The 24,670-nt window shown below is 34.2% G+C and overlaps 2 long non-coding RNA genes across 2 annotated transcripts; both read right to left on the reverse strand.

Moving 5' to 3' along the window:
* Positions 1-497: 497 nt before the first annotated feature.
* Positions 498-5,312, reverse strand: LOC111191286 (uncharacterized). The gene is made up of 4 exons (XR_002649426.2): positions 5,193-5,312; positions 3,260-3,334; positions 836-910; positions 498-729 (listed from the first exon to the last, which is right to left on the reverse strand). It is a non-coding gene; the product is annotated as an uncharacterized LOC111191286 (long non-coding RNA).
* A 7,065-nt stretch (positions 5,313-12,377) lies between these two features.
* Positions 12,378-15,804, reverse strand: LOC125783320 (uncharacterized). Its single transcript, XR_007426092.1, has 3 exons — positions 15,542-15,804; positions 12,561-12,648; positions 12,378-12,439 (listed from the first exon to the last, which is right to left on the reverse strand). It is a non-coding gene; the product is annotated as an uncharacterized LOC125783320 (long non-coding RNA).
* Positions 15,805-24,670: the final 8,866 nt, after the last annotated feature.

Consider the following 24,670-nt stretch of genomic DNA (forward strand, 5'->3'; position numbering starts at 1 on the left):
ACTGCGGGCTTGTGGTGCTGCAGCTGCAGCTCCGACTAGTGGTTGGATGAGGAACTGCTAAATCTGAGGAAATGCTAAATCTGTCACAGCTCACAATTTTTGATTTTATATTTATTAAGCCTTATTTCAGTATCAAACGTTTTGATCAAAGTTAATATAACTTATAAATTAAAAGGATTTATGTTAATAGAGCAACAAGCAACCATTTTTCCATGCAACTGTAATATTTGATTGAATAAATAGTATATTGAGAGTTATTTAACATTAAGGAGTAATTACATTCATTTTGTATTACATCTGGTTACATTTTCTTATATTTATAAGTTACATCTGGCCCTCAGAGGACAGCCAATATGCCAATGTGGCCCTCGGCAAAAATGAGTTTGAGACCCCTGTATTAGGCCCTTTTACAGGGCATTGTTAAGAATTTACTGTGAACATTTAAGGACATGGGAGTAAATATGAATCAACAGCTCACCAACAAAGAGCAGTTAGAGTCTTTTTATTTATCAGTATCTATTAACACTGTAACACACCTAAAAGACATAGTTGCATAGTATAATTTTACACTGACCTTTTATGTACAGACATCTTTATCACATATGTTAACTAAAATAAATCCCCATCAGAGTTCTGATTAAGGAACCTGTTCAGTCTAGTTCCTCTGAGTGTTGGTGCTCTTTTTCTTTTTCTTGACGATGGCGTAGACTGGAGCATCAGGTGAAATACCTAGGAAATGAAAAGATAAAAAGACACCAGGATGTGAGTAAAGTAAAGTAATAAGTATTATAATCACTTCATTTTTTTAATTAATTAATTAATCAGTTAATTTTACCTTCTTCTTCTTTGGCATGGTTGTTTGTTTCTGTCTGAATAAATGTGTCGTATATAGGATTATCCAGTGTATATTCTGTTTGGAAAAAAAAAAAACATACAGAAGAACAATTAGGGCTCTATCTTACACCCTGTGCCACACATGTCAAGATGCTCATTGCTATCTTACACCCCGCCAGCAGTCTGTTTTCACACCTTACACGTGCATCCTTTAAATAGTGACAGAGTTTATAATTAAATCTACACTGATGGTCTGGTGGTCTGGAAATGAGGTGTGTTCATAGTACATTTCTGGTGTATTGCTATCTTGGCAGTGGAAAACAGGTGCCCCCCTGACTGATTAAAACCCTGACAACAGTCAATAAGCAGCCGCTCATTTCTCTCTTGGCAACACAGACGCATTACATATATATCCACAATCGTTACACACACACACGAGGACATTCTGCAGTGTACAAACTATTAACCATCAAACTTTTCCTTTAACAAAAAACAAAATATAAAATAAAATAACATTGCTGTTCTTGTGAATGACAGTTTCCTCTGCCAAGACGCACAGAAGCACTGCGCCATTAAAATACCAATCCGCCAAAGTCAGAGCGCATCTGGCTCTTAAAGGGAATTGCTAGTGAGATGCTGATTAGTTTATTTCGAGTTACACCCAAAACACACCCTTGATTAATTAAGAGAATTAGTACATGATATTTGTGTGCTTCGTGCTGCGCAAGCCAAACTTTTCCAGTCGTTATGATAGCAAAGACACACTGATCACTGATCACACACAGATCACTAAAATAGCACCCAATGTCAGTTAATATACATAAAAAGCTCTCCTGGATTAAACAGTGCAGCTGCCTATTCACCTATTCATTTGAGCAACAAACAATAAATGTGCCACTGGGTGCATATAAAATACAACTCTGTGAAGAGTCTTTACGATGGAAGGATGCCCCTCTCCTCCCTCATTACTGTAAATGCTTCATAGCACTAAGAACTTTGTTAAATAAATCTTTAAATATACTGTATATTTTTTTAATTCAAAGTTGTATCATTTCGCCCAAGAATTTTGTTTAAAAACAAAAAAAAACACAAAAAAATACCCTTTAATATTGTAATATTATTTGTAGGCCTATGTTGCACACCACTTGTATTTACATGTAATAAAGGTTTGGATTTAGGAACAATCCCTGGAAATGTTTATTTGTATTTATTTGTATTTAACTGTATGTATAATATAGAGGATAGACATACAAATATAAAAGCCTAATAAAATATTAATGTTAATGTATAATTTTGGATAATATATGAAAAACTGTCTGGATTGTCCCTTTGTGGAGTTATGTATATAACTTAATTTGGAAGATTGATCCACGCCCTTACTCCTCCCACTTTCCACTCTATATAAACCGTCACTTCCTCTCTACCTGCGCGTCGCACAACTTCGCACCCACCAGTCCAAGGGCGTGGGAAATTCTAGTGAAAAGCCTGTTATTACTGTGTCACGCTGAGTTTTTATCTCATATTTTGATGATAAAACACATCATATTGATGTGTAAATGTTACTAGTCCCGCTTTAGTATTGGGATGCTATTAGACATGCTATCAACACTCCACTCCTACTGCAAAATCTGTAGAGAATATTTGAGCTCCGTGGGATGGATTATCACACAACACCATTAGGAACCTCTAAAACTCCATGCTGAGATGTCTGACATGTTACATTACACACTACTACTGTATGTAGTTTGAATATTTTATATTGAAAAAAAATTATATATATATATATATATATAGATAGATAGATAAACATAAATTAAATAAATAATTTAACAATACATTCACTAAATAAATTCACCATTTTATTTTATGTTTAACTTTGTTTAAAAAAAAAAAAAAAACCTAGAATTACGTTTTTTTTTTTTTTGGGGGGGGGGGGGGGGTAAATGCTGTAAAATATTTATATACTTTAAAAACAAGGGTTTCTTCCAGATTTTCCAGATTTGCATTTCATGTGTATTTTAGTTTAGACAGCAACAGATATTTGTTAACAAACTACCTGGAGAAGTTGGGCTTAGCTCTGTGAATTTGGTTTAGTTTAAGTTTAGTTTACATGCCTAACAACTGATTAGATTAAAAATTCAGAAGATGGTCGTACAATTAACTTCACAATTTGTAAAAGATGAGTTCTTGTTAGAAAAATAAACACAAAAAGTATACTCGGAACTACCAATATGTCCCATTTAATTTAAATATCAGATATTCTGTTGATTTTTTAAAGCAAGCAACAATCGATATTGGACTCAGAAAATTACTCCTATATTTAAAATGAAATTCTGCGCTTCATCTTCTCACATGTATTTTTACTTTTACACTCAACCTGCTGAAATTTACATCAACAAAACTGTGTAAATCTCTGGTTACTTACGGCATTCGGTGTGCTCTGTGTGGGAGTGATGTAACGTACTGCACACACCCGTCTCTACCCGGGTATTTATGTTTCCTGCAAATAAAAGTAAAGAATAAAAAAATCACTCAAATAATAAATACATTACATAGTTTCTACATAAGTTTTAAATCGGTTCTCTTCACTTATAACACTGTACTGATGTTTCTATCCTAAAAAAGTAAAAAAATATCTTATTGAATAAACTGTCAATTTTGTGAAAAGACATTTAAGTGGTCAATATTTAATATCTAAATGTCTAAATTTATATTTAAATGTATATTAAATTTGTTTCCTTACAGGATAAATGTTTTGAAATGTATTTTGTAATTTGTGAGAGTATATTTGAGTGTGTATATATATAAAATACAATATCTTAATTTTGTCACTGTTACAAAAAAATTTATATCTTAACATTTTAACATGTCTGTTTATGATGTAGTTGGTAACTGTCTGTTGTTTTTTACATTGTGTCCAAATTTCATGATGAATGGACGAATAGAAATGCTCCAAAATTTCTTAAATCTTTTTACATTTAAAGTTAAGACGTTTTTTTCTTCTCTAATAGTAAAGGTTAGATTTTGGAGATACAGGTTTATATTCTCTGACAGTGATATATATATATATTTTTTGTAATTTCTAAATCAACAATTGAATTGAATTCTTTAGGAAGTTGTTTTAAGGAATTGTATTGCCATCGGCAGTGGTAGGTAGTAACTAGTTGTATGTACTTTTGTATGTTCTGTACTGCAGTTTTATTTTTCTAAGTATTTTTACATATACTTTTTACAATACTATACTATTACTAATACGTAATGTAAATGGATTTTCAGTTTAAACGTTTTTAGTTTTAATGTTGATATTTAATATTGAATATTTTAAATACTTTACATGCAAACAAATAAGAATGTTTGGTTGATTGTTGAAAAAACTTTTCTCCTTATTCACTTTATTTATTTATTTTCCTTTTTTTACTTTCAATAAACATCACATCGTTCATATTTTTGGTTTTGCGCGTTTGTCTGGTTGGTGTACTTTTCTCACCCATCTCCCCTCATTTAATTTTAGATCAAACTGCCAACTGACTTTTATACTTTTATAAAAGCCACTTTATCACCTTGGAAAGCAACGGCCTTCATCTAAGTACCTGTAGAGTCTAAACTGACGGCACTGTGTGGGTTTACCATTAAATAAACCCAATAATTTATATTTAAACAAGCACAATTTAATTTCATTATCAACAGACTTCAATTTAATATTAAGAGTCAGTTAAAAGGCTAGTTTATGACTTTTGTACTATCTGAATAAAGTGTAACCTATGAGTAACTTATTACATAGGTACTTTTTAAATTATTTTTTTAAATGATTTTTACTTGATTTATTGTTTAACAAGAATACTTTACAATATGGGCTACATTAACTAACAGTATTTACAACAAAATGCCTCAGCTTCTTCAGTGCACCATTTTTAATTAATGTCTCAGTTTATTATTATTTACCACAATTTTGAGCCACTAAAATTGAGCAATGTCTTTACTATAGTGTCAATAATTATATAATTGTAATAGTTATTTAACAATGCTTATTACTGTTGTTATACTGTTATTTGATTAACATTTTTGTATTTGAATTTAGGTTCAGGTTTGTCATTTCAACTCCTTTAAATAATCAAGAAACTAATAATTATATTTTTAAAATTCTGGATACATAATGTCTTACACTAATCAGTTTTTCTACAACAGAAACATAAAGGAAATTCTGCACTAAGTTACTGTATGTTATAAAATTTTAGATTCAGTTATCTTTACTGTGTAAACCACAGGTTATTTTAGTTAATGCAAAAAAAGATCATAAACTTATACTTCCAGAATGAAAGATAAGCAGAAATAATATAGGAAAAAATCTTCAGACTCACGTTTTGAGCAGAACCAAATGACTATCAGTAAGCTAAGCAGAACGATTCCTCCTCCTAGAGCTGCTGCTGTGATCAGCACTGTTTTTAAATCATCAGCTTTAGAATGATCTCTAGAATCTGGAGTAAAGTTATATTAATATTATTATACATGTGGTTTGATATTTAACAATAACTTCTGTAAACTTTTAACTTTACACTGTACTTACTTAAATGCAGCTCCTGATAAGCAACTCTGCAGTTGGTCCTGTTAAACAGTTCACAGCGGTACAGACCCAGATCAGATTTATTCACTTTATGGAGGAGGATGGAGAAGTTTCCAGATGTTGAGAGTTTAGGGAACGGGTTAATTCGTCCCCCTCTGTTCTTCCAGAACATTACTACACCCTGCAGACTGATCTCCAGTAGATTATCCTCTGTTAAATTTATATAACTCCACACTGCTGCTATATCTGCAGTCAGATCTGATCCGAGGAGACTCGAGTTGAAATTACAGGGCAGCAGAACATCAGACTGCAGTGGAGTGGAGATGTTAATCCTGCTGATAAGCTCATTTCTGCATGAGGTTTCAGCTGCAATTAAAAAATAGAGGTTTGTAATTGAGAAGAAGGTTTGAGGTTATAAAGAAAAAAACATTATCCATAAATACTCGTAAATCTACAAGTATAATCCAGCTCAAATCAAAGCTCAAAGAATACCTACTCACCTCTAACACAGTTAAAAACTAGCTGAATCCACACATGAAACAGGAACATGAAGCAGCTGAAGGCCATTTCTGCATCTGTATCTGCTGTCGGCTGGAAGATAATGACAATGTGGCGTAATGCAGCTCTTCTCCTCCTAACCACTTCCTGAATTTTGCTGCATTGTAAAGTCAGGCCACCTCTGGCCAAATTATGTACTTTGATGTTTTCTAAGAGTGAGTATCCTCTATAGACAGCATATGTCTATACATTTATACATTTAACAAATGTATGTTAAATGTACAGTGAATAAACAGATTTACAGCAGGGCAGGGCTTCCTTTGCCTACCAGTCATTTTATATTGAATGAGCTTTCCAGTGTGCTCAATCTTAGGTAGGTAGGTAGGTCGGTCGGTCGGTCGGTAGGTAGGTAGATAGAGAATATTTTCTATGGACATCATTTGAATGTTCAACACAGATTTTAAAATAATGTCCCAAAAGCTTTTATTGCGGATTCTTTGTGGACGTCTTTTAAATGACTATACTTGAAGTTGCAAAAACTTTGATTACAGATTCTCTGTGGACATTTTTTAAACATTTGAGATGGTTGTCAAAATTATGTCTATTTTAAACATCTTTTGAACATTACATGTAAATGTCCAACTGTTTTTTAATTCCTAATTAACTTGCAATTACATGTGGAGCAGAGAGGCATTTAAAATACTCTCATTTAAAATTTTAATTGCGGATTCTCTGTTGGCGTCTTTTAAACCTTCAACACGAATGTCAAAATGGCATCCTTTTAAAACCGTCTTTTAAACGACTATTATTGATGTTGCAAAGACTTTGATTACAGATTGTCTGTGGATCATTTTTAAACACTTGAGATGAATGTCAAAATTATGTCTATTTAAAACGTCATTTAAACATTCTCTGTAGATGTCCAATGAATAGAATAATATAGTTGCATGCCATTGACTATAAACAGGCTATAAACCGCACAAGAACAATAATGGAATAAGCAAGAAAGGCATGACTACATTCTGCAATGCAGCAGATATTAATACAGTATGAAGTAGTGCCAGTCACATACAAAGTGTTTAACATATAGTCTCAAACCTGTATTTTATACACATTTATATATACAGTATAAAAGCACCACATATGTCTTCTATAAAATTTTACATGAGACTTAAGATCTAAACTCAGATAAGAGCTTAGCAGGTGCATCAGTGAGCAGTCTAACACCTCAATCACACCTTCTGCGTTACTGTGCCTCTTCACACTTCTAGCGCATTCATTCTCATCTGCAGCACAGCAGTATTTACTCGCTCACTCGCTCGCTCGTTAGTTAGTTTGGCTGTTGTGTGAAAGGTTGAAAGGGTAACATTATAGAGTGCACTCCTTCAAACAAACATGCAATGTGTTCTTCATGAATTACTGCACTGAAGCATAACAGTGTTTTACTCTACTGTAAAACCCTGTATCAATATAAATGACAACCCAGCTAACAGAGAATAAATATAAAAAGCTTACCAACATTTAGAAAAGTTTCCAGGAAGGTTAACATTCTAAGAACATTTAGAAAACGTGATTTTGACAGATTAAATGTTTTAAGAAAATCTGCGAATCACAGATAAGAGACAAATAATGAGTTTCTCACATATATTACCGTATTTTTCCTACTATAAGGTGCACTTAAAATTCTTAAATTTTCCCAAAAATTGTCAGAGTGCCTTTTAATCCGGTGCACCTTTTGTATGAATTTTACCAGTCAGGGTGTAAAGAGCAGTAAAGTCACTCCACTGAAGTACAGTGTTATACGGGAGTTTCAGTTTAGTTTGGTAGCCTGCTAACCATATCTAGCACTGCTGGAGCAGAATTAGCATTAGAATCACTTTAAACCTTTTCCAGACTAATAGATCTCTCATATAATTATTTTATTTCTCATTTGTTCCTGAATCTCTTTGAATATTGGCATGATGTCTAGTTTTGAGTATCTTTTGGTGTACTTTGCTTTGTTAGGCCGATTTTATTTAAGTGATTTCTTAATGGAAACAAGTGTGGCAGTAATCAGGACTGGGTGTGGCTAGGGAAACTGTATTTAGGTGTGATAAACCACAGATAAGTTATGTTTTAACACTTTTTTGCACTTTTTCCCCCCTTAATAAATAAAAATCTTCATTTAAAAACTGCATTTTGTGTTGCCTTGTGTTGTCTTTTTTATTTAAAATTGTTGGATGATCAGAAACATTTAAGAGTGACAAGCATTAAAAAAATAATAAATTATTGTAAATTGTGGTTTTAGACCACAATAATTTATTGTGGTGACGGACAGTTCTTCTCCAGCAAGATGTACACCAACAATTTGTCCTCTTTTGAACTCTGGTATGTCACCCATAATGTTGTGTGCATTGCAATATTTTGAGTAAAACTGTGCTCTTACCCTGCTAATTGAACCTTCACACTCTGCTCTTACTGGTGCAATAATGTGCAATTAATGAAGATTGGTCACCAGGCTGGTCCAATTTAGCCATGACACCTCCCACACTAAAATGATGACAGGTGTTTCAGTTTTATTGTCCAACCCCGGTATTTATGTATTTGTGAAAAATAAGACAAACCTTAATTCATTCACTTCTTTTCTAAGTAAAAACACTTATTTAATCATTTAAAGCTATAATGATAAAATCATTGTGTAAAGGCTTTTTTTTTTTTGCTGTGATACAAAGATATATGCCTTCGATCTTCACCAGTCACTGGTGTCAGTTGTACCCGCACTGATGTGTAGACGTTTTACAGGGCAGGTGCAAAGCCAGAAGAATGCCCACATCCCCTGCTGCACCAGGTGCAGCAAAAAGTGTGAAACAGGATTCACACCGTCTGCTGCAGCGAGAGTTGACAAAAGACAATACGCTTAAAAATGCTGTTATAATCGTGATTTAAAATCCTACATTAAAATAAAAGCTTTATTTTACTGTAGGATTTTAAATCACGATTATAACAACATTTTTAAGAAGAACGCATGCAGATTAAATGAATCTTAATGGACATCAGTTGCATTTGCTCCTCTGTATAGGTTAAGTTCATATCTTGTGCAGGATTTTGATTTTAAATATAATATAATACAATATACAGTTGCAAGAAGAATCTTTATCTGAACCCTTTGGGATTACTTGGATTTCTGCATAAATTGGTCATTAAATGTGTTCTGATCTTCATCTAAGTCACAACAACAGACAAACACAGTCTGCTTAAACTAATACCACACACAAAAAAATATATATGTTTACATGGTTTTATTAAACACAACATGTTAACATTCCCAGTGCAGAGGGAAAAAGTGTGTGACCCTCTAGACTGATGGCTTTTCTAAGAGCTAATTGGAGGCAGGATGTGATGAGATTGGATGTGTTGGTTAAACCTGCCCTGCCCTATATAAAAAATGCACACCAGTTTTGAGTTATTTAATTTAAAGCATTATTTAAAATAAATAAAAATGTATATAAAATCAACCATACAGTGAAATATTCCTAAACTGGCAGAGGTGATAGCCAAGGAAAGTCTCTTTCAAATGGTAGTAGAACCGTTGTGGTCTCATGGGCCAATCATGAGTAATTTAAAAGCATTGCTTGATGTGAATCATGCCTCGCCCAAAAGAGCTCTCAGAAGACCTACATTCAAGAATTGTTGACATGCATGTTGTGTAGTGGGAACCACTTAGAAAAAAGAGGTATACTTAAAGTTCTATTTTACTTAAAGTTCATTTTATTAAGCAAACTTCAGTAAATTAAATATTTCTCTTAGGTGCACTCCAGTTTATTAACAATTGCACAGTATAAACTCATCTCACAAAGGGTTTTAAGGAGTCATTTGTTATTTTTCAGAAGATTTTTGAAGATTATTCTACCCTCAGCAGTGTAGGTCTTCCTTGGCCTACCAGTCCCTTTATGATTCAAGAGCTCACTATGTAAACTTTTTGATCGCTAAAAGAACCCTTCGTAAAATCCCAAAGTAGTAAAAGCTGTGCAATCCATATGCATCGACGAAGTAAATCTAAAGGTACCACTTTAAAATAAGATGACCTTTATAAAGGGTTTATAAATGGTTTACAATTAGTTTATTAATGGGAACTAATTAGATTGTAATAATCAGTTATAACACATACGTAGAAAGGGCAACAATGACCTGTTGTTTGCCAAATAGTAAACCCACAGCCATCTATACTGTTGCTCTTTCTATGTATGTGTTATAACTGATTATTAATCATTTTAAGGCATTTACAACCTAATTAGTAACATTAATAAACTAATTGTAAACCAGTTATATATTACTAATTAGTAACCATTAATAAACTAATTGTAAACCATTTATAAACCCTTTATAAAGGTAGTCTTATTTTAAAGTGGTACAAATCTAAATATAAAATACCTTTATTAAAACACAAAGTACATAAAATGTACCAATGCATTGTGGTCTTTCATTGTGAAAAAACTATATTTTATCACAACAATATTCTACATTTAATGTATTAGAATAGTTAAATACTAAAGTATATTTTCTCTTTATACCTGAATCTTTACTTAATTAATTTGTGTTTCAGTATACTTTAAAAACAGTACTCTATATATTCAGCTGTGCTAATTTATTACTGGTAATATACTTTTAAAGAAATGTATACCTAAATGTGACTTTTTTATGATAAAACTATACTTTTACAGAATGCACTACTAAGATTTCATTTTTGCACATTGAAGATTACTAGGTGTCTCTAATATTATATTTGATCATTAGTTTGATCCGAAATACACCTTTAACTGTACTCTAACTACTTAATTACACTGAATTTATAGTGTGTTAACTAATATAAACACAATCACAAACACAAACACAGTGTCATAATCAGACATGCTCAGCATTAAGAACATATTTATTTTCTTTAGAAATCACCACAATTAAACAGTCTATATATAAACATGGTCATTTTAGCTACAATATGAAGAACTGCACAAATCATTTATTGTACTAAGCTATGACAAATTAGAACAGATAGAGTAGGAATTTACTTTTAGAAGATATTTACTGTGGATTAAACATCAACTGTGGGTTTAAAACCTGTGTTGTGCTAAACATTAAGTGAATATTTATATACAATATAAACTAAAGCATTTACAAATTACTTTGGTTGATTAAAGGAAAATCGATACATAAAAGTAGCAAAATAACCTTCAGTGTCCCCAGTAAACAGAAAATATTATAAGAACATTTAGCAGTGATCTGATAAGGTTCCTGGAATGTAAGCCTGTAATGTTACAGAAATAATGTTCCAGGAATGTTCTGAAAACCTTTTGTTAATGTTATTAGAACTTTTCTCATATAATGTTCCCAGGTAGATGAATACCAACGTTTAAAAATGTTAAATAAAAGAAAATGTAACAGATTAATGTTTGCGGAACATTAATTGTAATGTTCAGAAAATGTTCTACTACCCAAAAATTGTTAGCTGGGTTGTTTCTTCTTCAAAAGAAAATGGAGCATAACCCTAACGGAGCTGTAAAACAGGCCAATTCCAAATCCCCAAAACTGTTACATCACAGTCTTCATTCAGCCCAAAACCCTGAGAGAGTTAAATCAAAGTCCTTATACAGCTCTGGGGAAAAAAAAATAAGAGACCACTTAAAAATTATAAGTATCTTTGATTTTACCAAATTGAAAAGCTCTGGAATATAATCAAGAGGATCACAAGCCATCAAACCAAGCTGAACTGCACCAGTAGTATAAGGCATAAAGTTATCCAAAAGCAGTGTGTAAGACTGGTGGAGGAGAACATGCCAAGATTCATGAAAACTGTGATTAAAAAACAGGGTTATTCCACCAAATATTGATTTCTGAACTGTTATTTCAGCCATTTCTCATTTTCTGCAAATACATGCTCCAAATGAAAATATTTTTATTTGGAATTTGGAAGAAATGTTGTCTGTAGTTTATAGAATAAAACAACAATGTTTATTTTACTCAAACATAAACCTATAAATAGCAAAATCAGAGAAACTGATTCAGAAACTGAAGTGATCTCTTATTTTTTTCCAGAGCAGTTGGCAGTTCTATTCACTCTTTGAAACACAGCCAGGGAGTTTCCAGTCATGAAAGATCAGCCTCTGATCCATTTTACTAAGAAGAGACCAAACTACTGAACCTGGATTATTGCTTCAGAAACATATCTTACATCACTGAAGAAATGTACCAAAAAAAACATGAACGAATGCACAAAAGCGAGATTTTTTATTTTGTTTTGGCTACTGCGCTTGCACAGATCTCTGCAACAAAAAGATTTCCCACTAGCACAGCAACGCTACACTGCTCTCAGCACAACCTTCAAGCTGATAGACTACAGGAAATGGGTAAAAATGCTAGGTAACAAAACACTGTGCAGAGAAATCAGCAACATTCCAGGTAAAACTTTGCAACTGTGGAGCAACTTGTTGGCATGAATCCATCAATATATATATATATGGAGCTCCATTTGTCCTCTGTTCTTGATTGGCTGAAGATCAGGACATCACACACCTGATGAGAAAAAATATATATAGATATAAATAGAAGATAACTACAAGTTGAGCAGCCTTACCACATGAATACTGTATTTTTAACTATATTTATTGTATATATTATTTCTGTGGTTATTTACCATCTTTCTTATGGTTGTCCGTCTTTCTTATTGTTGTCTAGCAGTGTGTAGAGGACGGTGGTATATACTGAGTAATCATCTGCTTCTTCTAGAGCAACAGACACAGACACACACAAATCAGAAATATTGCACACTCCCATTAGCATAGATATGTTCACAAGTACTGTTGCTGTTGAAATAGACTGTTGGCAGACTGTAAATAACAATGAGCATAGAGATTCTTTTGCAAAGTGTAAGATAGAGAGCTAAGATTTACATTTGTATTAAAATCTATAATCATTATAAGTGGTGTAGTGAAGCATTGTAACATTGAGATGCATCGCGATTGAAAAACAATGTAACAATGTGCATCCACTTTCTGTTTATTATAAAATTTCATGCAGTCACATTGTTCCAGCAGGTGCAGGCCGGAGAGCCAGTGGGCGTAAGCAAAGAACGGAGCATATATCAATAATTTTAGACTTTGTTTTGTCAATATTTTTCTTATTTTAACACTTTGTGATTTTAATGAGCTAAATTTGCTATATAAAACACTCACATTTTAAATTAACAACTTACAAATTGCAGATAAAAAAGTCATATTTTCAAATGTTCAGATTTTAAGAAATCAGAAAAAATCTAATTCAAATTATGCAAAAATGCAATTTTAGGACAAAGGCGAGAAATTCAGTAGTTACATTTGAATTGATGTATCTAAAAATGTAAATATCAAAACTTGGATCTTAATGAAAGGATCAGGGGTGGGTTTCCCGAAAACGATCAATCTTAGCGAATAACGAACGAACTAACGAATGACGTGAGTAAAGAACGAGCCAGTTCTGCGAGTGTTTCCCAAAGAGCTTCGCAACGCGAAAATTAACGAACGAGGTTAAAGAACGTCTTTGTTGACTCCTCCCCCAAAACAGCGCACTCAATCGATCCACAAATATCGATTCAACATTGCCAATATGCAGTATTTATTCACTATTACACCCTAAAAACGTAGAAATGTGTTGTAATCATCAATATTATACATATTCTGAAATTTAAATTACAAAAGGATGTACTTTGGCATTAATAAAATACTCCTAAAGATACATATGACTAAATAAATACTCGAAAATCTAATCTATTAAAAAAAATTAAACTTTTTTACTTTTTTAAAACTATTATTGTTAATATATATACATATATATTAATATATATTATACTAATATTATTAATAGTAATTTGGCGAGTAATATTAATTTATTATTATAATTATTAATAATAATATAAAAAATATAATATATAAAAAATATAAAAATAATATAATAATACATATACGTATGTTATATATATTATACCAACATGAGTATGCTCATCCAAATCACCATCTCAGTTGGGTTTAGGTCAGGGGATTGTTAAGGCCATGCACCTTTTTGTTTACTAGATAATTCCATATGCGTCAATTAATAGTTTTCATGGTTTTAATATTAATCCACAATGTAAAAAAAAAAAAAAAAAAAAAACATTGAATGAGACGTGTCCAACTTTTGACTGGTATTTATATATTTGTGAGCTGACACACCCCAGAGTTTGCCCAGATGAACGGCCACAATGTTGGTTAGAATCACCTGATTAAGGAATAATATTAAATATTACCTGCACATTCACCGATACCCTTTACAATATGCGTAGGTGTGATTAAAGACACCGCAGGCGTCCCCTGCACTGGACCTACAGTACCAGGGATTTTCCCAATAGCATGGAAATATATAATGTTGTGCTGTAATTCCCGGTCTGGTGGGAATTGTGTATATTTGCGTGTATTCCACAGTAACAGCCTGATTACAGAATCCACGGACTTGGTGACTTTGCAGCTTTGCTTAGACCGTGAGCATCATCTGCAGGAATCTGGATTTTAATAATGGGTTTGCCCAGTTAGACTACAAGCCACAGACAAATTGGCATTTTATATGGCATTATATGGCAATATAATATAATATAATATAATATAATATAATATAATATAATATAATATAACTCATTCACTCACTTACTCACTCGTCAACCGCTTTATCCGTTTAGGGTCGCGGGGGGGCTGGAGTCTATACCAGCCGGCTATACACCCTGGAAAGGCCGCCAATCCGTCGCAGGGCAGACAGACACAGACAGACACACAGACACATCCACTCACACACTCATACCTAAGGGTCAGTTTTTAATTTTTATCCGACATCCAATTAGGTCTTTGGACTGTGGGAGGAAACCGGAGCACCCGCAGACACGGGGAATATTATAATATAATATAATGTAATGTAATATAATATGATATAATATAATATAATATAATATAATTAATAGTAATATAATATAATTGCTTCAACCACGGAAATGAACATTTTTCTCCCTTAAAATTGGCGGTCCCTGGTGTTTAAGGTGCTGAACTGCAAGTAGAGATCCCCTAAAGAAGCTCTCTAAAAATAACGACTGGGTGAGGGCACTCGTTAATCTGCGAGCGAGTTTACGCAGTACTTTAGTTACGCACGGGTTTGGGAAACACTCTTTAATTAACGATCAATCTTAAGTACGAGTTAACGAATTTCTTAGCATTACGAAGCTTTCGGGAAACCCACCCCAGATCCTTTAATTTATTTATTTTTTAATCTGAAAATGAATACATCTATGTTTTTCTACAGTTTTCATCAACAGTTTGGGCTGGAAATTAATTACTTCACTATTAGCCAGTTTGTAGGTTTCTTAAGATTATTTGGTGCATGTTGTGAGGTCCACAGGTGTGAAAACACATTTATTAATTAGCAGTAAGACATTGTAGAAGTAAGACACTATAAATGCCCAGAAATCAGCATTATTCTTCAGGTTTTCAAAGGGTGGGAGGGTTTAGGACCACCATCTCATGTATACCAGCTGTCCCTGAGTAAGTGAACACATTCCTGCACAAAAAAAAATAACCAAGACTTTAGTGCATAAAAATACTTGGAAAGAAGATTCAGACTCACGTTTAGCACAGTAGTAAATGATAATGACCAAACCGAGCAGCACAGTTCCTCCTCCTCCTACTGCTCCTGCTGTGACCAGCCAGCCCACTGAACCAGCAGCAGCAGCAGCCTCTTCAAGTCCTGAAATACAGGAATATTAGTACTACCTAATTACGCTAACCTGACATAAGTCATGGGACAGTAAGTAATACTGTGTCCTGACTGTGACATGTCCCTTGGAAGCTAATTAATGCTGCACTAACCTGTGGAATATGTGTGTGGGGTCTCCTGCATTAAATGTGGATTTTCACCTTTTCATGAGCACGTAGACCAGTGTTCAGCCACACTCACAAGATAACACCTCACAACAATGTGGACATTTCTAAGTCGTCCCCTGAAGTAACACTATCCCATGACTTTTGGCATGTCAGTGTATTTAACCCTTTCCATTTCAGTATTGCCAAACAGCATCATGTTTTAGGTCACATTTCAGAATTACTGACTCTGAAAGCTGTATATTTATATATATATATATATATATATATATATATATATATATATATATTTACTTATTATTATTATTATTATTTTTTTTTTTAAGGTTTTCAGTGACCTAAACCATTATGCACTTTAAGAGCCTGAAGCTTAAAAGCTGCCAAAAGTATTTTAGTCTGCATTCTAAATACATTTGCCTTACTCTTAATAAACTTCAATAATTTAAAGCTGTAATTTATAAAGTACAGTTTTGGAGGTTGTGAAATTTGCTGTTATAAACCCAGACATTTTAAAATACCTTTTAAAATTTAAATGGAAAAAGCCAGTTGACAAATTTTCAGATAAAAAAAAAAAAACAATTTGATCAATTCAAAATCAAAATCTAATTTTGAAAACTGCAATTTTGGGTTAAAGGTGAAAAATACAGTAGATACATTTCGAATTATGTATCTAACATGAACAATTTATATATTTTTATATATGCTTTTTTTATCTCAAAACTGTATGGATCTGAATTTTCTGAATCTGAAAATCAAAATATCTGATATTTTTATCTGAAAATTAAAGGGTCTGAATTGTTTAAATCCAACAATAAAAAGATATTTTAAATGTGAAAATGAAAGTATCTGCTATTTTTTTAATCTGAAAGTATATAAAAAAATGCTAAATCTAAAATAAAAAGGATTTAAAATTTTAAAATCTGAAATTCAAAAAGGTATATTTTTTTCAAATCTAAAAATATACAGATTTAATTATTTTAAAGTGTATTTTTTTTAACAGCACATTTCACTACCTCACACATAAACAAGCATTGTTAAAATTATTATTTTTTTTAAATTACACCATTAAATGTCAGGTAAATTAAATATATAATATGTATTATATATATTAAAATATATATATTACATTAAATATATTAGGCAGATATATAATACGTCAGATTTAAGCTCCATATTTAGGTGCTCTAACTGTAGTTGTAAACAAACACTGCTTTGGATAAATAAAAAAATGATGCAAACAGATCCTTTACAGAAAACAGACATAAAAACACTGCATTATAACACTGAATTTCAATTTAACACTACTAAAAATATATATATATTTTAGTAAAGTATAATCCACAGACTTACTAAGATATATCTCCTGATAAGCAAAGCAGTTGATCCCTTTAAACAAGTCACAGTGGTACAGACCCAGATCAGATTTATTCACTTTATGGAGGAGGATGGAGAAGTTTCCAGATGTTGAGAGTTTAGGGAACGGGTTAATTCGTCCCCCTCTGTTATTCCAGAACATTACTACACCCTGCAGACTGATCTCCACCAGACTATCTTCTGTTATATTTTTATAACTCCACACTGCTGCTATATCTGCAGTCAGGTCTGATCCGAGGAGGCTTGAGTTGAAGTTACAGGGCAGCAGAACATCAGACTGCAGATTGGTGGAGATGTTGATGCTGCTAATAAGCTCATTTCTGCATGATGTTTCAGCTGCAATTAAAGAGGAAATGTTGGAATTCACAATTGTGTTTAAATAAAAATATCCTTATTTTTTCTATTTTATGGAGAAACAATTCAACTGAATTTTAGCTGCGGAACAAATTAAGGAATTAATAAATTACTGGTATGGATGGATGGATAGATAGATAGATACTTTATTGATCCCCGAGGGAAAATTCTAGATATTCTAGAAATTCTGGTACAGTTTTAAAAGATCACTGTAATGGAGAACATTCAGTAACAAAAGCTGTAAATACTGTATATCTACTAGACTAGATCAATTTATTCACCTAAACATTACAATACTATTATAGAAGATGCCAGAGGTTATTTTCAGGAGATTCTAGACTACTTAAATATGTCTTAAAGAGTAACTACACTCTAATACAGTTTACATTAATAGCTGAAATATGTTGCTCTGTAAAAAGTAAATGTACCACCATGCATACATGCTTAACAATTAGATGCAAATATTAAATGAGTTTAGATATTTGAACACAAATTTAATAATAAATTAAATAAATAAAATATATAAGTATATATAAAATATAAAGAAAGGTTAAATAAAATTAAAAATGTACTGTAAAGTATTCATACCCCTTGAACTTTTTCACATTTTGTCACTTTATAACCACAAACTTAAATTTATTTTATTTAAATTTTAAGTGATAAATCTCAGTAAAATAAATTGTGTGGTTGTAACGTGACAAAATGTGAGAAAGTTCAAGGGGTATGAATACTTTTGCAAGCCACTGTACATTTTTAGAGACAAACCCCAAAGCACTAACATATGTAATTGCAGCGAATGGTGGCTCTACTAATTAATGATATGGGGGGTGAAAACAGTTTGCACGTCACACTATTGAAAACCAGGTATTATTTTCATTTCACTTCACACTTATGCAATGTTGTGTTTGTCTCAATAAAATACATTTAAGTTTGTGGATGTAAGGTGACAAAATGTGGAAAAAATTCTAGGGGTATAAATACTTTTGCATACCACTGTATGTTCTTTATTTTTTTAAGTCAAAGCAGACACTGATTTTAGTAAACATCTTTTCATTTATTATTTATTATCTGTTCTGGGGCTTTTATAATGAGACTCAAAATGGCAGACTAGCCATAATGGCTAACAGTTAACAGGTGATGCTAATTGTTTTCTGAGCTAAATTACTGGCTGTTGTTTGATACTGGATGGATGGGGGACTGTGCAGGTTAGTTTCTGTGGTTTAATTAACAGAAGGATTCAATAGTAGGATTGGTGTGTGTGATGTTAGCCTTGATGCTACCTGTTTTCTGAGTTCCTGAGTTCAGCCCTTTTTTCAGTTTGGAGTGATTTGGTTAATCTATTTTATATGTACACTACTGGTCAAAAGTTTGGGGTCACTCAAACAATTTTGTGTTTTCCATGAAAAGTCACACTTATTCACCACCATACGTTGTGAAATGAATAGAAAATAGAGTCAAGACATTGACAAGGTTAGAAATAATGATTTGTATTTGAAATAACATTGTTTTTACATCAAACTTTGCTTTCATCAAAGAATCCTCCATTTGCAGCAATTACAGCATTGCACACCTTTGGCATTCTAGCTGTTAATTTGTTGAGGTAAGCTGGAGAAATTGCACCCCACGCTTCTAGAAGCAGCTCCCACAAGTTGGATTGGTTGGATGGGCACTTCTGGCGTACCATACGGTCAAGCTGCTCCCACAACAGCTCAATGGGGTTCAGATCTGGTGACTGCGCTGGCCACTCCATTACCAATAGAATACCAGCTGCCTGCTTCTGCTGTAAATAGTTCTTGCACAATTTGGAGGTGTGTTTAGGGTCATTGTCCTGTTGTAGGACGAAATTGGCTCCGATCAGGCGCTGTCCACTGGGTATGGCATGGCGTTGCAAAATGGAGTGATAGCCTTCCTTATTCAGAATCCCTTTTACCCTGTACAAATCTCCCACCTTACCAGCACCAAAGCAACCCCAGACCATCACATTACCTCCACCATGCTTAACAGATGGCGTCAGGCATTCTTCCAGCATCTATTAATTTGTTCTGCATCTCACAAACGTTCTTCTTTGTGATCCAAACACCTCAAACTTGGATTCATCCGTCCACAACACTTTTTTCCAGTCTTCCTCTGTCCAATGTCTGTGTTCTTTTGCCCATCTTAATCTTTTTCTTTTATTAGCCAGTCTCAGATATGGCTTTTTCTTTGCCCTGAAGCCCAAAATCCCGCAGCCGCCTCTTCACTGTAGATGTTGACACTGGTGTTTTGCGGGTACTATTTAATGAAGATGCCAGTTGGGGACCTGTGAGGCGTCTGTTTCTCAAACTAGAGACTCTAATGTACTTATCTTCTTGCTTAGTTGTGCAACGCGGCCTCCCACTTCTTTTTCTACTCTGGTTAGAGCCTGTTTGTGCTGTCCTCTGAAGGGAGTAGTACACACCGTTGTAGGAAATATTCAATTTCTTAGCAATTTCTCGCATGGAATAGCCTTCATTTCTAAGAACAAGAATAGACTGTCGAGTTTCAGATGAAAGTTCTCTTTTTCTGGCCATTTTGAGCGTTTAATTGACCCCACAAATGTGATGCTCCAGAAACTCAATCTGCTCAAAGGAAGGTCAGTTTTGTAGCTTCTGTAATGAGCTAGACTGTTTTCAGGTGTGTGAACATGATTGCACAAGGGTTTTCTAATCATCAATTAGCCTTCTGAGCCAATGAGCAAACACATTGTACCATTACCATTAACACTGGAGTGATAGTTGCTGGAAATGGGCCTCTATACACCTATGTAGATATTGCACCAAAACCACATTTGCAGCTTTCATTTACCACATTAGCAATGTACAGAGTGTATTTGTCTAAAGTTAGGACTAGTTTAAAGTTATCTTCATTGAAAAGTACAGTGCTTTTCCTTCAAAAATAAGGACGTTTCAATGTGACCCCAAACTTTTGAACGGTAGTATATATATATATATGTGTGTGTGTGTGTGTGTGTGTTTAATTATGGGTAAAGGTTGTGGATCCATTGTGTTTGTAAAATTGTGGGCCCTGTTTCAGTAATCTATAGCGCACCGGTCAATTGCACATCACACCTCTGGATTTAGAGCATTTGGTATCACAAGGACGCAAAAAGCACACCTTGTGCAGCTTGAACTGTGTAAAAGGCATGTACTAATTCTCCTAATAAATGTTTTGGCGCGCTTGTATTTTAACAGCATGGTGCTTTGAGCAGAGGATACAGACATGTGTGTTCACGCTGTGAAGGAACACCAGCAGATCATTTAAGGGAACAGTGATGTTATTTTATTCTTTATTCTTTTTATTGTGTAGGTACGGACAAGTGAAGATTGTCTGTTGTCTAGGTTTAAATCGGTCAGTGGAGCGCCTGTATTTTCTGCCAGAAATGTACCTGAACACACCTCACTTCCAGACCATCACACCCATCAGTGTAGATATATTCCTAAACTCTGACACTATTTTAATGGCGTGGGCTCAAGGCATGAAAACAGACTGTTGGCAGGGTGAAAGATAGAAATAAGCATTGTGATGCACTTTGTGCAGGCAGGGCCCTGTGTGTACTGAACTTCTCTTGTGTGTATTTTCACTCTCTCACAGTTTCACATGCACCCCCAACCTTCACTAGGTTATATGCTCCTATATATGCTCCTCTTACACATAAACAATTTATAGGGGCTGTAATATCTTAATCTAACTAAGGCAATGAAGTTGAGGATTCCATTTCGCTTCCTTTCTGAGACCAACAACATAAATTCCACTGGTCACTTCCACTAGCCTCTCTGCAGAGCATCTACCCCTACAGAGTCCACAGGAGAGCTGCCTCCATCCTTAAAGGCTTCACCTGGCCACGGCACGGACTGTTCACACTCCTGCCTTCAGGCCGAAGGAACAGAAGTGTGAAATGCAAGATCACTAGGTTAAAGAACTTGTTCTTCCCCATTGCCATCAGACTCTAAAACCGTCTTCAGAACTAAGCAGAGGTGGAAAAAGTACTGAAAAATTGTAATTAAGTAAAAGTACCCTGACTTTGCTAAAATTCTACTTAAGTAAAAGTAAAAGTACCCATCTAAAAATCTACTCGAGTAAAAGTAAAAAGTACTCAATTTAAAATTTACTTTGAGTAAAAGTTACATAGTTACTTTTAATTATTTGATGTAAAAAAGTACAAATCATACATTAAATATTTTTAATGAACTATTATTCCACGTAATAATTTGGACCTTTCAGGCAGGATTTGTTCAGACCACCCAAAAACATTTTCAAAAACAAGTGGTATAGGTTTCTATGATCCATTTTTTTTCTTTACTGTTAAAAAGGTATGTTCATATATGTGACTATAAACCGTATTTTTATAGTTTTATAGTTATAGTTAGTGCTGTGCGTTAACTGCTATTTACATGTTTTTTTTTACATCCAAGCAGATTGTTTAATGTTCCCAATAAAAAGTTAAAAACATGAAATCATACAAAAAACTGTTGGTCGGCGCATGCGCAGTGCCATAATGAAGCACATATCGATGGGTAGCAAAACTCGACAGAACACTGGTTCCCCCGAGCCCCGCAGACAGACCCCAGGCTACACAGCTGATTTACACAGCGTCTCTCCCGCTAACCGTAATAAACACTGCATGGATCAGCTGCACTGCCATGGAGAACAAAACTATTTTTTTTTTAATTCAGACAATTCGTTTTTTTCCCCCCCAGCATTTCATTATTTACTCAGCAATGTGGAGTCTTCCAGTGTAGCGAAGTAAATTACTTGTGTCAAAATGTACTTGAGTAAAAGTAAAATTACCTATTTTAAAAACTACTTTAAAAATTACAAATTACGCATAAAATCTACTCAGTTACAGTAATGTGAGTAAATGTAATTCATTACTTTCCACCTCTGGAAATAACTCAGCACTTTACTGTCTACACGTTTACATTCCACTGTCATTTCTCTGTGGCACAAGTTCACTTTACTGTAGTAAATGTTTATAACTGCACTACTGAGCTTTTTGCACTTTTGTGTAGATAAGTCATGTTCTTGCTTGTAAATAATATCCATATCATGTATTGCAGCGATCATGATGTCAGATTAACAGCAATTTAATATTTATATTTAGTTAGTTTATTATTTCTTGCTTTATTGTATTTTTAACTTTATGTGGTATCCTTAGCGAGTAGCAAATAAAGAATTTCACTGTATAAGGAAACTAGTTTTCTTACTTTGCAGATGTTACAGTTACATATTTCTGCACCTTATTCTCACCACACACTTATTAGTTCAAAAACAAGGCAATTCAGAGACCCCTCATTTATGGTCCTAAGACCAAGATCAGACTCGAGTTCTACAACATTAAGAGTTTTTACTTACCTCTGATTCCGGATAAAACAAGGTGTATCCACACAGTTAAGAATATGAAGCAGTTTGAGGCCATTTCTACATCAGTTTCTTCCAGACTAACTCTGCTCAGCTACCTGCTGTAAGATAATGCCACCCACAATATGCTTCTCTTCACACTTAGTCACTTCCTGACATGGTTAGAAGTGGAGATGCTATTATTACTACTGATAAAAGATTATTATTTCTTCTAATAAAAGACTTGCAACTACCTTAACCGACAATAAAAAAAACATTTAAAAAATTCAGATTCCCTTTGTAATTCCTGAATTTAGACAGCTTGTTTAAATTTACCTTAAATTGAACCTACATCACCTACCTACCTTATATCAATAAAGGACCATTGCTGGTGAGATGGGTCTTTCTGAGAAGAGGCATATAACAGGCATATAACAGCCTCTAGCACTGAGCTGTGGACCAGTAAAACTGGGTTTTCTTGAGTCATAGAGCTTAAACAAGTACAAGCCCTGTTCCAAAATGTTGGGACACATCTGTGTTATATCTGAATAAATGTAAAAGAGAAACATCTCACATATCCACACTTTATCCTCAATAGAGCATAGAACATACTTCAGATGTAGAAAATGAGAGGAGTTATAGCTGTAGAATAAAGTGGCCAATCAATTCCTTTTTTGTGCCTTTTTTCTTGTCGGAGGCTGGAACATGATACATGCGCGCATTGAGCTTGACACGCCCACAAGCGACCAGTGATGTCAGTAACGCGTTACTTAGTAAGGCGTTACTCTAATCTGACCCTTTTTTTTCAGTAACGAGTAATCTAACGCGTTACTATTTCCAATCCAGTAATCAGATTAAAGTTACTTATTTAAGTCACTGTGCGTTACTCTCTCTCTCTCTCTCTCTCTCTCTCTCTCTCTCTCTCTCTCTCTCTCTCTCTCTCTCCACCTCATCTCCTCCACACACACACACACACACACACACACACACACACACACACACACACACACACACACACACCGCTCCCTTACCCATTCCCCTCCGCTCTTCCCCAATCACACGCGTCTCGCTTTCTCCCCTGTCTATGGCAAGCCAAATGGGTCAGAATTCGTCCGGGTCTGACGGCGCTTAAAGCGTGCGTAATACTTAAAAAACGCCGTCCAAAACGCCGTGCAGGGCTTACTTTTACGCCTTGGAACAAATGCGAGGCGCCGCCAGGCGTTTAAGAGCGTGTGGCGGCGCCAGGCGCTTACATAATATGGCAAGCCAACTAAGCCAAAACGTGTGGGAAAGAAACGCCTCCACGCGTAAAAATATGACGTGTCCACACGTAAAAAAATCACATGTTGACAGATAAAGACGTTATCTTTTTACGTGTACAGACGTAATCTTTTTACGTGTGGAGGCGTAAATTTATGCCGTCTGTACATCACGTGCTTTTTTTCACCTGTACAGACGTGGATATATTACGTGTACAGACGTAAAAAATTAACGTCTTGGGATTTACTGTCCATCTCAAAAAGCCGCAGTTGCAATATGCAGCCTGTAGATGGCAACATTTACTGAGCTGTAGAAGCAGTCTTAATATGCCTGTACAACACCTCATATCTGCTAGGACAGATTAAAATGTGGATAAACAATTATTTTTAATGCCACAGTGCCCTACTCAGGGAACATAACATTCCCTACATTAACACACAAGAAATATAACTATTATTGCTAGGTGTAAGACAGATCCCACAGGGAAAGTCATATTAAGTCAAGTCGTATTATAGCGGCACAATTAACACTA

Source organism: Astyanax mexicanus, chromosome 1 (assembly GCF_023375975.1).
Source record: "Astyanax mexicanus isolate ESR-SI-001 chromosome 1, AstMex3_surface, whole genome shotgun sequence".
Lineage (NCBI taxonomy): Eukaryota > Metazoa > Chordata > Actinopteri > Characiformes > Acestrorhamphidae > Astyanax > Astyanax mexicanus.